Raw genomic sequence first — 16,955 nt, forward strand, 5'->3', positions numbered from 1 at the left:
GCCTCAGCGTCAGGAAGTATCGCGTGATATCAGGTCTTGCGATGTAACGAATTGCTTTGCGGCAAAAAAATCTGCTAAAATTCTGTCATTATTGCGCTCCCTCACGCTGTTCAAACCCGAATGAAGAAGACGTTTTAAAGAATGTCCCATCTGCTTTGATGACGTTGATCTACTAGCCTCTGGTATCCGAGAGTCGCCAACGAGTTTTTCGACAGTGTTGTCAAATATCTATTCCGGAGCTGTAGGGGGAGCTCTATAGAGAAACCCGCGAGCAAAAAGCGAGAATACAGCGAAGAAATTCCCGAAACTGCATAGCCCTGCTTTAAAGCTGTAAGCTGCCTGTCAAGAGACAGAGAGAGAGGGCTGTAATGATTATCCTCCCAACAATGTGTAGTGAAAACTACCCTTCATTTGTATTGTTTTTGGCAGCTCTGCCATCCTCAACAAAAGGGATCTCGCATAAATTTACACGGCATAAATGTCTTTATCTTTCACAATTCATTACCACAATGGAGTTGCATCACTCTTTGTGTCAGGAAGTCTGACGTCATTCATCTGAAGTGCAGGGCATTACTACAAGCCCTCGACTGTAGGATTGTTTATCCACTGAAATCAGCTAAGTCCTGATGCCAGAAAAAAACACAATCGTTTGTTTCATGGCTGTGCGGGTATTAAAGTAAGCCGAACACTCTTTGGCATGGAGCGGGGTGCACGACGGGACAGCTTAGCAAACAAAGACAGATTAACACATTTTGAAGCTGTACATGGCCAGAGCTTTGTGCAAAAGACGGATAGCAGCTCTAATCTATTTGCTGTGAATTGTTGTGCTCTGTCTGCCGCTGAAAACAGGTTAATGCGATTCCCAGGACTACCACACCAAACATCTAATGCTGGCAGAAGACAGGTACCACCACTGACGTGGACGTCGGCTAAACGAACCACAGACTGTTATTCTCAAATCATGCATGCTAACACCTTTGCACCATTTTTCGAAACACTGCCTCTAGATGCTTTCTTTTCTTCTGAAATGACTCTTTTGCATGAGCGCCTTCTAATGGAGATGAAAAAGAAACTCCGATTTTAACACTTCATGTGTCATTTTTGTGATTACAATTTTTTTTGTCCTCCTAATTCACTGTGCAGAGACAACTTTAAGCTATGTGTTGTTTCATAAGACATTAGCCAGTATCCAGGCCTCCTATCAAGTTCTGAAGTGATCTGTGTTAGATGCCAGGAGATATTTCAGTGGAAGTTTTCCATTTCTCCAAACACATGCAGAGAGAGTTCATTGTGTGTTTAAATTTAGCAGAGGGTAATAAAAAAAGGCCCTTTGTGAGATTGTATTCAAATTAATGTTTTACTTCATAAAGCACAGTGATATTCATCAGGATATGTGGTTGGCTGTTATTCACTTAGTGCTTTTTCCAAACGGAAAAGGTGCCAGGGCGTTTAACATTTAAACAGTAGTTTGTTTATTACACCAGTTAATTAGACATGACGTTAATTCCCATAGAGCAATTTGAGAGGATGTTAAGTAAGGAAATGTTAGAGCTGTTCACAATGTTGAACAGTGCTGATGCTGTCTATCTTAACAGACTAAAAAGCTTGGTATATTGGTATGTTAATTTTTATAAATATATATATATATATATATATATATATATATATATAGTGCTGTCAATTGATTGAAAAAATGAACTAATCACACATTTTTTTTCTGTAATTTAATCGCGATTAATCGCACCTACTGTATGACATTGACATTTTTATAAATTATTTTTATATTGTAATACCTTCACACTGAATTTTGAAAATAATGTATAAACAATAAAGACGATATATTTTAAATATAAACGTGTTTAAAATACATTATTATTAGGGCTTTCAAGAGTCAAAATTCAGTAGACTTTTAATTTGCAATTGGTAGTCACCATAAAATGTTACCCAGTGCAGTTAAATATTTTATTAGATGTTTCATTGGATGCTGTTTATTTTAACAGAACATTCCGCATAATAATGTTAAATGCTTGGGTTGTGTGCTATTACATTAATCTGTAATGAAAGTTACATTAATAGAAGTAATTGTGGAGACAGAGCTCTGACAAGCCAAAATACATCCGTTATATTAAAATCAGCAGAGCATTTTATTCAGTGTTGTTAAATACAACAGGGAGATGTTTACTGGGTTTTAAATTTGTAGAATAGTTTGAAAATTATATGAGGCCTCATTGAAACCTGGGAAAGTCATTGTGTGTGTGTGTGTGTGTGTGTGTGTGTGTGTGTGTGTGTGTGTGTGTGTGTGTGTGTGTGTGTGTGTGTGTGTGTTTGCTGCTGCTCTTTTGAGCTTTCTATTCATTGTTTATGTTTATTGTTTAAACAATACTGCAATACTGAACAAAAAAATGTATCACTATTTTTTGTGGAAACTGTAAGCGACACAACTGTTTTCAACATTGATAACTGTTTCTTGAGCACCAGTGTACACCAGTGTAACTTCATATATCAGTATATTCATGTGTAAATGTGCAAATAGTTGATACAACCCCCATGCTTAGGCTAACATAGGCAATGTCAATTAAAACTTGTTAATGTTAGTGTAGTGATGCATGTCATACTGTTTAAGATTACAAGGCCAAAAACAAAGCCTACAGTAAGAGGGTGTGGTGATTCGTTACATTTACCGTGAATAGATGAGTTTTGCTAAATGACATTCATCTAATTGAGAGAGCTCACTGGTCCCTACATCGTCGTTGTTTTTTTCTTTACACATGCTCATATACTCACTCACACATATGCAAATACACTGGCTGTGGGAGAGCTTTTGACATATTGAGATGTAGGGCTGTGGGCATTGAGCGTGTGGGTAATGCACTTTCCTGTTGCATTATTTAGTGCGTGGGACCCTAATTGAGTTTTAATGTCAGCGACTGCTCTCCTGTGAGTGTTCGAGTCCACAGTGAAAGTTAAGATCCCGATAGATGATAGCTGGCCGCTCATAAGGTCAGACCTGACAGCGGGTGACCTGCTGTGAACCTCCCTGATGCACACGAACCCACACGCTCTCACGCAACCTCAGAAGTACACCCACACATCCACACAGAGGTCTGTCCAAATGCAATACTCTTGTCCTGTGAATAGTCTGTTATAAAATAATTATTTAAATAATAATGATTTAAAAATAATTTTAATAATGTTTAAAATAAGATATCAAGTCAGTGAACACTAACAGTCATTTGCTCAATCAATCTGAGAAAAATCAGTAAATAACATTTTTCCATATTTTTTTTTCCAGAAGTTGCCAGTTTAAACATTAGCATACAGACAGGATTTTAAATGTTCACAATAGCAGACATGTTGATATCACTTATAATCCATTTTTATGTAGAACAGATGGATATTGCGCACGATTTTATTAGAAATTCTAGTGTCAGTTTTTCTTGAGCCAATCCAGTCCCCTCTTATTGTGCGAAGCATCCCATAATCCTCACTCACCCACATCTTAGATAAAGCAGAGCAATAATTCATTTTAAAAAATCCAAGCACTAGCTAATTAACATTGTGAATTCAAGCAGAAAGGTGATGTTTCGCCAGCGAGTTTAATTGTGTTGCGCTCACTGTAATTTAATGGCTTCAAATGAAACGTGGTTTAACTCTAATAATTGCCAGAATTTGTCTGCCATTCTCAAAGACATGTGCTTTTGTATTTAGTTCTGAGAAAACAAGTTGAGCTTTAACGGAGTTCATTTAATCACTTAATAAGCTTGAATAGCTTTTGCTCCCAAGGCTAATTATGCTGATTATCTTATGTGATGATTGCTTACTGTTCAAATTGTCAAAATGTCTGCATTTGTCCGATTCAAGGGACCTAAACTGTGTCAGACCCCAGGATATAGTTTGAGCACTAAACCCCTTCTGGTGGATGCCATAATTCTATTTTCCTGGCAAAACGTGTATTTTTCCATTGAGGACTTTTCTCAAGTCACTGTTTATTCTGACAAAACCATATGTTTGCCAAAGATAAATCACAACATATAATACTTTTAGACCTCCTTATTCACATCACACCACAATAGTCTGCTGTACCCAATGTCTACTACAGTACATATGGAAACGAAACGCCATCTAACAAATTTAAAGCATTGATTGAGATTAATTACCAGATGATTTCATTGTACTATATTGTATAAAAACAGAAAATGTACTCCTAATTTTCTGCCAGGACATTATCCAGTACTTTTACGGATATTTCCGTTAACTCTAAAACACAATTCATAATTCAAAACACAGGTAAAACACCTTTAAAAAAAAACATCCAGGAAAATTCCTTTATATTTATACAGTACATTGTGCCCTTTTTTTTTACAGACTTTTTTTTTTTTTACAGTTAAGAACATGAGTGCCATAAACTACCTACAGTCTTGTGACCTTGTTCTACAGATTTGTGCTCAGTGAACTGAGAAAGGAAACTTAATGAGCCAAATGAATTTTACCTACAGTCACATGCACACGTAAGCACCCACACACATCTAAATGGAGATCACTGAGGAATAAATGCTACTATAAAAGCATAAAGGCAAACAGAGACAGTGAGAGAGAGGACTTATAGTGTTTCATTTGAATTTGGTAACTTGAGAACATTTTTTGAAACATCCAATTATGGGATGATGGGTGTTATTATTTGGGTCAATGAAAATGTTTCAAAGGGTAAAACTAAAAGTTATTAGGGTAGAAAGATCAAATTAGTCTCAGAGTCCCTGACTTTATACTGTACATTTATGACCATAATATTAGTCCATCTTCAAAGGTTTTAGAGCACACACATAAAGAGAGAGAAAATACTTAGCCTAACACATTCATTGATTGAAGTTTCATTTTGTATCTTATTCTGTCCTATTTTCTGTGGACTGTGGTCAAGGACAAATAAAGGTAAAGCAACTGCTATTTTGATTTTCTTTTCTCCACATTTACCAGGAAAGAGCGTTTTAAAATACTGAAACAAGAAAGCATAGGTGACACCATTACTTTGTTTTACTTTGTGACCAAATGGCTCAAAGTATTGATTCTGCATAACATTCATGAATGGTGATGAATTAAATATTTTACATACGAAATGAGAACAGAAACCGTTTTTTTTTTTTTTTTTTATTCTTTCTCTCCCTGCCTTTCCTCCTTCCACATGTTTGTGATTGTCTGTAACTGTGGTTGGTCCCTGGGTCATGTGATCTCTCTCTCTCAGACGTAGTGTGTGGTCTCCTTAAATGCCATGCTGTTCAAAACCAGTGATGTGAATTACTGGATTCTGAGAAGGACAAGGACCTGCTTGAGAGCATCAACTTTACTCAGAGCTTGTAAAATATTATCTCTCATCTTTATGAAGAATTAATTTTTCAGTATCTGTAAACGATTGGGGCCGTAAAACAAAGAAACCATACAACAGCAGTGCTACTTTAAAATGAGTTCTGCAGGAATGCTCTCATTCAGTTTTTCCGCTCTGAAAGTGTTACTTCTCTGATACGTTTTGTCCAGAGAGGAATCCGGTGTGCAGGTTTGAAATCAGTCTGGCCTTGCAGTTCTGCCAAGTCACAGATGTTAGGATGCTGTGCTGGAACGCCACACTGACGAACCTGTTTGCAGCCTTTTTAAAATGAAAACCAGATGTAGAATATTCAAACCTGGCAGTACAACAAGGTTGTTGTGGTTTTGACTGTGAGATGTGATATCCACCTGCTTTAGGAAACGCATTTGTATGATTTTTTAACACGCTTTTTAAAATTGTCTATTGAGGTAAAACAGGCCTGAATACGCAGCTGTTTCTCGTCAAATAAAGTGCACCTCAGGAGGAGGGGGTTTATTTTCACTGCGGTATTAGAGGTGAGCTCCTCAATCCCGAGGTAAATTTTGCTTGCCGACAAGGAAAAATAATGTATAAATATTTTCAAGGAAGCTGGCCCCTGGTTGAAAAATAATTGTTGGCTCTCCTTTCCCCCACACCACCGCCAGACATGAAGCACCGGCCCTCTGCTGCCGAACAGACCGACACGATTGTTTATTTTTCCCATGCCTACCACAAATTCTGACATTTCCCCTCTCTGAAAGGATCCATGTGTTCCTAGGCCAAGAAATAGAGAGAGAGGAGGAAGAAAACAGGGGGAGGCCGAGAGGTTGGGCAGGAAAATATCAACAAGTCGTCATTTACATCAGTACAAAAACAAATAAACCGTGAAGAAAAGAGCTGCTAAGGAGTTTGGGCCTTTTTACGAAAAGAATCCATCTCATGTGGTTTAGGCAGCCTGCCAGCGAAATCTAATATGGATTTATATACAAAGAAAGTGCCTAGTTTAACATAATGAATATTCATTCATGCATGTACCCTATAAAACAATTTCACAGCAGTAACTGAAAGCCAACTTTGTTTATAACAAGATGGTGAGGGAGAAATAAAGAGCTAAACTGTTGACCCATCGGGGCCTGGAAATCTCACGCTGGATTAAGTGTTTATACTGTTGGCTAAATGAGGCTGAATTCCAGCCCTGGATCAGTGAGTTCTGTCCCCAGTGATTGTGTCACTGTGGACTCCCACAACACAGATGCCCTCTTTCCAGCAGCACCATCCGTCCTGACTCGGGCTGCGGGCCCAGTGCAGGATCATTTGAGTCCACCCGCTCAATTTGGAGACCCCCTTCTCACTCTGCATGCCTAGTGTATATATATTACAGTCATCAATTTGCCAGGTTCCATCAAATTTAGGATATAATCTATAATTCATAAAAACACATTTTCCTTACACCCTGAAAACGTAAGTGTACGCATCTTACTGTGTGAGAGCATGTGGTTCGGTTGTATGTGAAATTGAATCTGCATGCACAATCTATATGTTCATATGTTAATAGCTTATGAAATAGAGAGTTTGTGCGGTCATGAAAAACCTGGAAAAGTCATGTAATTTTAAAATAGCAATTTCCAGGCCTGAAAAAGTTTTGGAAAAATAAATAAACCCAGAAAGTTTTGGAAAAGTCATGGAAATTTGTTTCAAAATATTTATATAGAAAACATGTTTAAGTGATAATATTGGTTAGACAAACTACATTACTACATTACTACACAACGGTGAATTCAGTGAATACTTAACGTTAGGGGAACGTTAGAAGATAATGTTAGGGGAACGTTACAAGATAACGTTAGGGAAACGTTAGAATATAACATTAGGGGAACATTAGAGGATAACGTTAGGGGAACGTTGCAATAACATTGTACAAACCAAAAACTAAGGTTCTTTTATCGTTAAGAAATTGTCATTTCGAGCGCTACGAGGACATGAAAGTTTTTTACAAGTTGAAATCACCTAATTGCGATAATGATCTTAAAGGGTTAGTTCACCCAAAAATGAAAATTCTGTCAGTAATTACTCACCCTCATGTTGTTCCAACCCCGTAAGACCTTCGTTCATCTTCGGAACACAATTTAAGATATTTTTGATGAAATCTGAGAGCTGGATCACTCCTCCCGCAGGCTTATGGACACTTTAACTTGCTGGCCCAGAGTGGTCCAGCAAGTTTATAAAGCGACGAGAATACTTTTTGTGTGCAAAAACAAACAAAAACAACGACTTTATTCCACTTTTCATTTCCTTCTCTCTGGACCTCGAGTCTTTTCACGTAGGGTTTAAGCGTCACCACGTAGGCTCACTATTGGGCGACTCTGGTCATGTGTGATACGTGGTGACGTGAAACACAGACGCGCTACGCTATTACACTACGTAAAAAAAAATTCGAGGTCCAGAGAGAAGGAAATGAAAAGTGGAATAAAGTCGTTATTTTTGTTTGTTTTTGCGCACAAAAAGTATTCTCGTCGCTTTATAAACTTAAGATTGAGCCACTGGAGTCACGTGGACTATATTAACAATGTCTTTAATACATTTTCTGGGCCAGCAAGTTAAAGTGTCCATAAGCCTGCGGGAGGAGTGATCCAGCTCTCAGATTTCATCAAAAATATCTTAATTTGTGTTCCGAAGATGAACGAAAGTCTTACGGGGTTGGAACAACATGAGGGTGAGTAATCACTGACAGAATTTTCATTTTTGGGTGAACTAACCCTTTAAACAGCCACATAAACTAAAATTAGAGGGTCAGACACAGTATTTTATCTAACCATCTTACTTGTGTGTCAGCATTATTTAAATGTTTATTTTATATTAAACCACAGCTTGTCATTAATTAGTTAAGATATACTGTGATTTGAAATTTGAACAATGGTAGTACATGTTGCCTAAAAGTTAACATTAACCTGTAGATTAATAAATGCTGTAAAATATTGTTCATTATTAGTTTAGTTTATATGTTTAGACAAATGTTAAGAAATTGAACGTTATTGTAAAGTGTTGTCATGCAGTCTTCACTTTTACAGTTAATTGAAATGAACTTCATACTCTGTGATCTACTTTTTCGAATGACTCGTTCATCCACGCAACAATGTAATTTGCAATGTGCAAATTTTTCTATTCTGACAAAATATTTAATTACTTTGAAAATAAATATAAGTATGTTAATTACTTTACTCAAGGTTAGGTTAGCTTTGCACTGTCAGTTGGATAAAGACTTCATTAATAGTTTACACTGACATGGACTTTGTTCAAAATATGAAAACAAAAAGGAGTCATATAGAAACAGATTTCATGGAAAGTACATTTCACTTTAATTATGTAAAATAAAAACAGCTTGTAAGGTTTATTTGGTGACCTTAATAAATCGGCTTAGCGACAGCCTAACAGCTTCATTCACCGCAAATCTGTCCTCCACAATAACATGCGCCACTAATCAAAGATTAATTTAATAACTCTTTAATATTCTCCACAGAGAAGGGAACCTCTGAGTCCACTGCATATATAGGGTCCTTTCACTTCATAAGAGAATACTACAGTGACCTGATTTTGCCGAGTTAGACGCGTTCCTGGGTCAGCTTTTTTATTTTTTTTATCCAGAAACAACATTAGCCTAACCCCATCCCTACCCATAATTTATCCCTAAAATCGGGGAAATGATAGGTGAATAACACTGATGTATAAGCACCAAACCCTGATTGTAAGCCTAAACTTGACAAACATTGTAAACTTGTCCCTTAAATCTGATTGGTTGATTGTAATGTTGTTCCAGGATCAACAAAGATGTTGATCCAGGAACATTTTGTACTTGGTGAAATCAGGTTCTGCTACACTAGGGACTGCACATTAAAAATGCCAATCACCTCATGTGTGTTCTGTTCAGTGGTTCCAATTTTGGCAAACAATTATTCTTCTGTCACCGAGGTGACGCTTAAACATTTCTAAAGTGTCGTCTTGATTGACTGTGTGCAGTCTCGCAGTATTGTTTCCTGCTATATTCACCTCTCATGTTCATTTTTCTTTTGAATTGTCAGCTTGGATATGTGCTTTATGTTTCAAACATAATTTAGATTGATGTTTTTCATCTAATTTGGGCTTTCCTGTGAATGTCCCACAGTGCTTTGCTGCTCTGTGTGGTCTGTGTCTGGTTTCTGTGTCGTTCTCTCTCACAGCTCTGTCCCCATGTCACTCTGACAGTTAGCGTTGTTGGCTAATTGGTATACTTGGTGGCTTGCCCTATTATGGTTTGCCTCGAAAACCCCAAAGTTTTCATGCTTTTCCTTTTCCCTTTTTTAACAAGCCACTTAAAGCAAACCCTTTCAGAGGTGGTTAAAATAAGACTTGTGGTTTGCCTCGCTAGACAAATGACTATGGAAAGCAAGCTAGGCCTGCCTGATATTAGCTCAAGGATATTCAATATCCAGCAATCAACACAGAGGACAGCACACAACGGCTCTTGGTCAACACATGCCAGCTAACGGAACAGCCAGCATTGACTCACTCAACAAGAAAATAAACAGAGCGAACCAGAAGTTATAAATGGAGAATTATCTGCTTTTGGTGGTTTCCTGCCCACTAAATAGTCACAGCTGCCTGTGATTGGGGTAAAGATACACAGTGGAGTTCAGAACAGGCAGCCAGTCAGATATCTGTAGCCCAGAGATTAGAAAGAGTTATGGGGTTTGCTCATAAATTCATTATGATGTGTGATAATACTGCCAAGGTAATATGCTCATACATGCAGAGCCTCTGTCTGGCACTAACAAACACATAATTCATGTACACAGTTATTTGCTATTTTTGCTTCTTTTTTTTTTTCAAGATTAACTTTAAGTGAGCACTAGATGATGGCAGAGACAGATAAATTAAAAAACTGGGAAAATGAGCATGCACAATTATATTTCCGATTAATAAAAAATCTCTAATATCAGTCTGTACTCAGCATGGTACAAATATATTGTGCATTTCAACTTGTGTATTGCATTTAGAGAGCATTTCTCAAACCCTGTTTATTTTGCATTTACATTCACATTATGTGTATGCATTTGCCAGACACTTTTTATCCAAGCATCTTTTAATGCACCTTCAATTCCATGGGAATCAAACCCTTTCTAGTGCAAACACCCACTGTTTAAGCTAAAGGAACTACACTACCAGGGCCTCAAGATGACAAAGCCAGCATTAAAATAGGCTAAAAGAACTAATGTATGAATGAGTAAAAAAATAATAGTACTAATATATATATATATATATATATATATATATATATATATAATTTTTTTTTTTTTAATCTTTTCCTCATTATTCAGTAAATCACAAATGACTGGAAAAGTCATGGGCTTTTGAATATTGTTGTGGACAATGGGAATAAAATGATAAAAAACACTGATCTACACTGAATAAGCTTCTCTGCAGTAGTTTTCATAACTGTTGTTCCACACTTACGCACACCTGTTCTCTTTGTCGCACTGGCCCACAGCTGTGACAGTTATCCTGACGGAGCCTGAGAATGAAACATTGCACCAATCACTCATGGGATTTGTCCCATTTAACAGGTGAAAGCAGCCTCTGAATGAGAAGACAGGAAACAAGTCCAACAAAAGCTTCAAAACCTGCTTGTGTACTTTCAAAACATCACGCTGGCTGTACAAACACACACTGTGTAATTAGGAAAAACAGAGAGAGGGCAGGAAAGCGATGGGGATATATTTTCTATCACCGCTGAGTCCTAGGCTTTTATATGAGTAGTGAGCTAAGGGCTAAACAAACACAGCCAAACTGAATCTATCAACGTGCACAAACACAGAGCGTCAGTACCAGCAGTGTGGCTTTCTGGAGCAAATCCAGCATATAGTCTACTGGAATGCAAATTACCTGAGTGATACTGATCAGATGGGTCACTCGAAATAATTCAACTCAAATGAATCCATAGAGTAAGCAATAAAATACGCTAACTCATCTCTTTAGCATTTTACAATCGGTGAGGCAGGGCATGATGAAGGCCTATTATAATCAGTTTAATTATAACCGTTGTTGTTTTGAAATGTCATCCACCACAATATTTATCTGTTGTCTCTGAATTCAGTTCCTAAACCCCTCAAATACATGAGAAATTAAAACACCCAGCTGGCAGACACTGAAGAGTCAATCAGTCATATTTATCACAATGCTTCAGTAGATATTTAAGTGGCCAAATGTGTGTGCTGTGTGCTAACACAAACAGGCAGCACAGGGAGATAAGAGGCTATTTAGGCAGTAATTAGCGAGTGTGAGAGTGAAATGGCGCTGCAGACAGCGGCAGCCCTGTGTGATATTTGCTGGTGCTGTGTTTAAAGGCAGCCTGAGCAAACAGTACAGGGAAGGTCAATATTATTACAAGGAGGTCTTGGAACAGTGAGTCTATGGAGCGGAGGAAGAACTGACAGCTGTTTCCCTGTTCCCTGATCAAACATGACAGGATGTCAGTTCCTATATGTCATGAATAAGGACTTTGAAGATAAATTAGCACCTATTAAACATGTCTGGAGTAAAGGATATCTTATATCATTGAAAATTTCGAACTTTATTTACTTTTAATTCTAGAGAATTTGCAAAAGTGTATGAGATTATCAATGCTAAAATAATTACTAGTCATGCAACCTTGTTATTTTACCAAACTGATTTTTGGTGTCTACAAGAGAACAAACACTGTCCTATGCTGCCCCCTGCTGATGGGATTTCTAATTACAAAGCCTTTGAAGTCAGATTAATCCCGAGTCCTTTAGGAAATTGCCTAGGTTAGTTGATAAACTATCATTATTCTCTGTCAAGGAAAGTTTTTAAATTTTAATTTTGATCATAGTTTTTGGGGGGATTTCCTCACCAGCAAACCATTCATACCATTTTGCACTTGAACAAAACAGACACATACAAATAGTGCAATGAAAAGATCTCAAGCTGTCATTTTATCAAGCCTCTTTGAATGCGTGAGAGTGAGAACATCAGTTAAATCTCCACCAAGAAGCCGTTCTTTGTGGGGCACTAAAATATACTGTCAAATGTGTTTATGTGTGCTTTTGTCAGCATGTGTGTTTGCAATTCACAATTGATTTAGTAATTTTTCATCTTCTTCCAACAAAGCAGAATGCTGAGCAAACAGCATCAGTCAGAGTGTGTGCACAGTAAACCATGTGACAAAAAGGGTATGTGTGGGGTGGTGATGTGAGGCACATACACGCACACATACACATACACACAAAGGGCAGGTAGATTCCCCTTAATCATATGCTACATATTCAAAAGCAATCTGTCAAATTATACACACATCTCAAATCAAGTACTCAAAGCGTGAATCCAAACTGAGCTCTTAAACCAAATAATAAATATACTAACACCTAGCAAACTTTGTAAGCATCTTAGTTGTACATAAAGTTGGACATATAGCCTACAAAAAGACAAACAGAATTGTTTAAATTATGAAGGACGTGAATTAAATATTCAGTTACTAAATTCTGCAAAAAGATATGCACTGGTCGCCACCTACTGGTAAGGTAAAATAAAGAACGGCTACTGAACAAATCATCAGTGAATAAAAAAATTCGAGTCACTGAGATGAATCTAAATAATCAGCTCAACTGTATAATATAAAACAAAGATATGAAGAATACTTTTTATGCCACTACTGGCAATTATTACAACAATTTAATCACGTTGCGTGTCCTTGTTAGATAGATGCAAGGACATTTAGGCCTAAGTTTGGGTTTTTTGATTAATGTGCCAGTTTAGCAAGACCTTTTTAAGCACTGAAACAAACAAAACTCTGCTTGCCTTGTTACTCTGGCACATCCTTCTCTAATTTTTCTCAAATTGACTTATGCTTAGTAGGGAGGCATTACATATGAAAGCCATCACTTAAACACTTGATCCCCTCCCTAAGAGCTTATTTAAATCTTGTTTTTCCTCTTTGGCTGTTCTCAGCATTATAAATGCTCGTGTTGTGCCAGTAGCACTGAAAACTACTGCTGTAAACCCAGTTCCAAAAAAGCATAATGTTAAAGCATAACAAAAAAAGCTTAAGATTTTGGCTCTCTATCCATCTCTAACCTTCTTGATCTTAGTGTCGCTTTCGATACTGTCAATCACAACCTTTTAAAGGTCCCATGACATGCTATTTTTTGTAGGCTTTAATATAGGCCTTAGTGGTCCCTAGTACTGTATCTGAAATCTCTTTTCAAAAATTCAGTCTCAGTGCAGAATTATAGCCACTATAAGCCAGTCCCAGAATGAGCTTCCTTCAGACAGGCCGTTTCGGTGTCTGTAGCTTTAAATACTAATAAGGAGGAGAAAGGCGGCGCAAGGTGGAGGGTGGGTGTGGCCTTGACCATCTGCGGCAACGGTAGACCATGCATGTTTACATTGGATATATTGCGATGGCACGGAGACACGCAGTCGTTCAAGCATTACCCAGAATCTGATCCGGATGGAGAAGCAACAACTCAGCGGTTCCAGCAGGACATTTCCGAATGGTTAGTTTAAAATATCTGTATATGTCTGGATACGGTACTTTATTCGGATGGTTTACAGTTATTATCATGTAGCTAACGCTAACCTACTGTTGCCTTTTCATGAGAGATCTGTAACATCTGTAATTTATCTTATTACAATTACATCATCAAGCTCTGCGATCTTGAAATGCGGATATCGCGCGCGCCGTATACGTTAACCAACAGGAAAACGGTTATCCAAATAACAAAGAAGTGTACAACACTCGCGTTACAGTGTGTGTATTCACACACATAAACTGCATGGCTGCATAGCTAATGTGACAGCCACATTCTACTTGTAACAGTCTAGGCAAACATAAACAGTAAAGCAACACACTTATATATCATTAGTTGACTTACTGTTCCGAGGTGTGTAGCTGAGCCAAAGAGAGTGATCCAGACTTTAGTTTCAGACGTTCAGCAAGCCCAGCTCTGTATTAACCCTTCGGTGTTCATTTGTACATCCAATTATTGAGCAAGTGTTATGCTTCGCTCGCTCAAAAGCCATGATATCTCTCGTGGACAAACTAAAATCGCGCGCGCGTGTTCCTACTTCCTTCCTAGCTCATTTTCTCATGGGCGAGAAATATTCTCTGGGCGGGCAAAGCAGAGACAGGGGAGGTAACATTCCTCCTTATAACGTCACAAGGAGGAGATTCAAGATCAGCGCGATTGAGCTTCCATTTTCTCAAAGGCAGAGAAAGATAGCAAAAGCTCGATTTACACCGATTGAAATTTCTAGAAACTTGGGGACCATATACAGGCTAGGGGAACTCATATTAATGTTAAAAAACCTCAGAAAGTGAAATTTTCATGTCATGGGACCTTTAAGTGTCTTGAAATTGTCTTCTGAGACAATTCTGTTTTAACCTGGTTTAGATCTTACATCTCTGTTTGCCGCCAGTTTGTTTTAATGAGTCTGAATTAGCGCTGTCCATACTGGTGTCCCCCAGGGTTCAATGTTAGGCCCCTTACGTTTTAACATTTATAAATTTCCTCTTTGGCACCCAGGTTTAATTATCACTTTTACACAGACTATACTCAGATTTATGTCAACTCAAAGCCTGGTCAAAATGTGTATGTTTCTTTTCTCTCACACTGCATTTCTGTATCATTTTCTGTATCTTAAGACTCATAAGACTGAGATTATGCTCATTGGCTCTTCTCCTCATTAGCTTTGCAATGCTGGTTCTCTAATATTAAACATGGATGGAGTTATACTTGACTATATTTTACTTTTGATCCACATGTGCAAAATTTAGACTTCCTTTTCTAATCTCAGAAATATTGCTAGACTACGCCCTATGTTATCCTTTACTGTGGCTGAAAGGCTTATCAATACTTTTGTTTTTTTCTAGCATTGACTACCACAACTTACTTCTTGCAGGGGTCCCTAAAACAACACTTAAATTGCTATGTTTGCAAAATTCAGCTGTTATGATCCTGGCTGGAGTCAGGACAAATGAGCATATCACTCCAATTTTGAAGTCCTTGCACTGGCTCCTGGTCAGGTTCCAAGTTGATTTTAAAATTCTTATGCTTGCATATAAGGCTCTGTCTCTGTCTGCCCTTTTCATTTTATATACTCCCAATTGCGGCTGGTCTTTTGTCCCACAGACACGCTTGCGATCTGTAGAGTCAGGCAGGCATGCAGAGCAAATGGGTGGAGCTTATGTCTAGCTCTTTAGTATTGTCTTGATAGACGTCCAGTGAGGAGGAGCGTACAGTATGTAATTTGGGCCTGATGGGTGGAGCTAGAATATCCAACCACACCCTAATCTTACTCACAACTCTATCCCTCCACCCCATTAGACGTCCAGAGAGGAGGAGCTGGATGTCATTTGACTCTGCAGTGAGCTTTCTCATATACTCCTAGACTCTGGAACACACTTCCTTCTAATATTAGAGATGCACAGAATTTATGCATTTTTAAATCTTATCTAAAAACACATTTTTAGGTTACCTTTTACTTGATTGTTTTAACCTTTTTTATATTTGTTATGTATGCTTTGTATTTTTATCTGTCTGTTCTGTGTAAAGTGAAAAAAAAAGGCAAATAATGGACTACATTGTGTACTTTAGCCTAGTAAATTTCGGATATATACTGAGAAGGGCTGTTCATTATCAAATGTGTCCCCATTGATAAGCAAATACAGTATGACATCATAAACAAATAGGCCTTTGTTAGTTCCAATACAAATACTTTACTGCCACCACTCCTCCGTCGAACATGTGGGCATTTCGAGCTTTGAGTAGATGTATACAGAAACTTAACCTGACAAGCCTGTCACACTTTCTGTCATATATCTGCCTTATCAACTCAGAACGTGTTTATTGCCGCTTGCAGGCTGTAGAGGGCAGTGTATATAAAATATACTTCTCTTTGCATCGCCTTTATAAAAATAGCTAGGTCTCAATTAGGAATAAAAACAGGACTAGGCTGATAAGAAATAAATATTTTATTATACAGTAAAGAATCCTGGAAACAATAAATAGTTTCGATTTGGCTACACAAGGTGTGACCTCATGCTATGAAAATATGTAATACACCCCACACTATTTTTTGTTGATCCCACGTAAAGTATTATGCAGTTTTACAAAAAAGAAATAAGTATGATAAATCATTGTTGTCCCTGTGGTGGACTTTGGCAGATTTGGCACATTGCTACTTTTTTTTTCTTACAACAGTGTTAGTTCATTTGTTGAGGTCTGTGATCTGGGTATACGAGTGTGTTTGTCTGTACATCATAAAAGAAATGGGACCAGGTTGAACACAGCCTCCCATTGACCTAATGTCCAGAGATTACGACCTAAAACTACATCACTGTTTTTTAATGTCTAAAAAAATAAAAATAAAACGCACCCACCTAAATGTTCCTTCTCTCTCATTCCTAAGTCTGATTCATTCTAGTGAAATCGGTTCATTCCAAATGTTCCTCTCTCATATGTATCATAGGAGAGTTTGTTTCATTCTAGTGAATCAGGTCATCCCAACCGATCCTCTCTTTCATATGCAGCTTAGTCGGACGGACAATTCATTTAAATGAACCGATTCA

This window comes from Scardinius erythrophthalmus (genome assembly GCF_964197995.2).
Source record: "Scardinius erythrophthalmus genome assembly, chromosome: 2".
In the NCBI taxonomy this organism is placed as follows: domain Eukaryota; kingdom Metazoa; phylum Chordata; class Actinopteri; order Cypriniformes; family Leuciscidae; genus Scardinius; species Scardinius erythrophthalmus.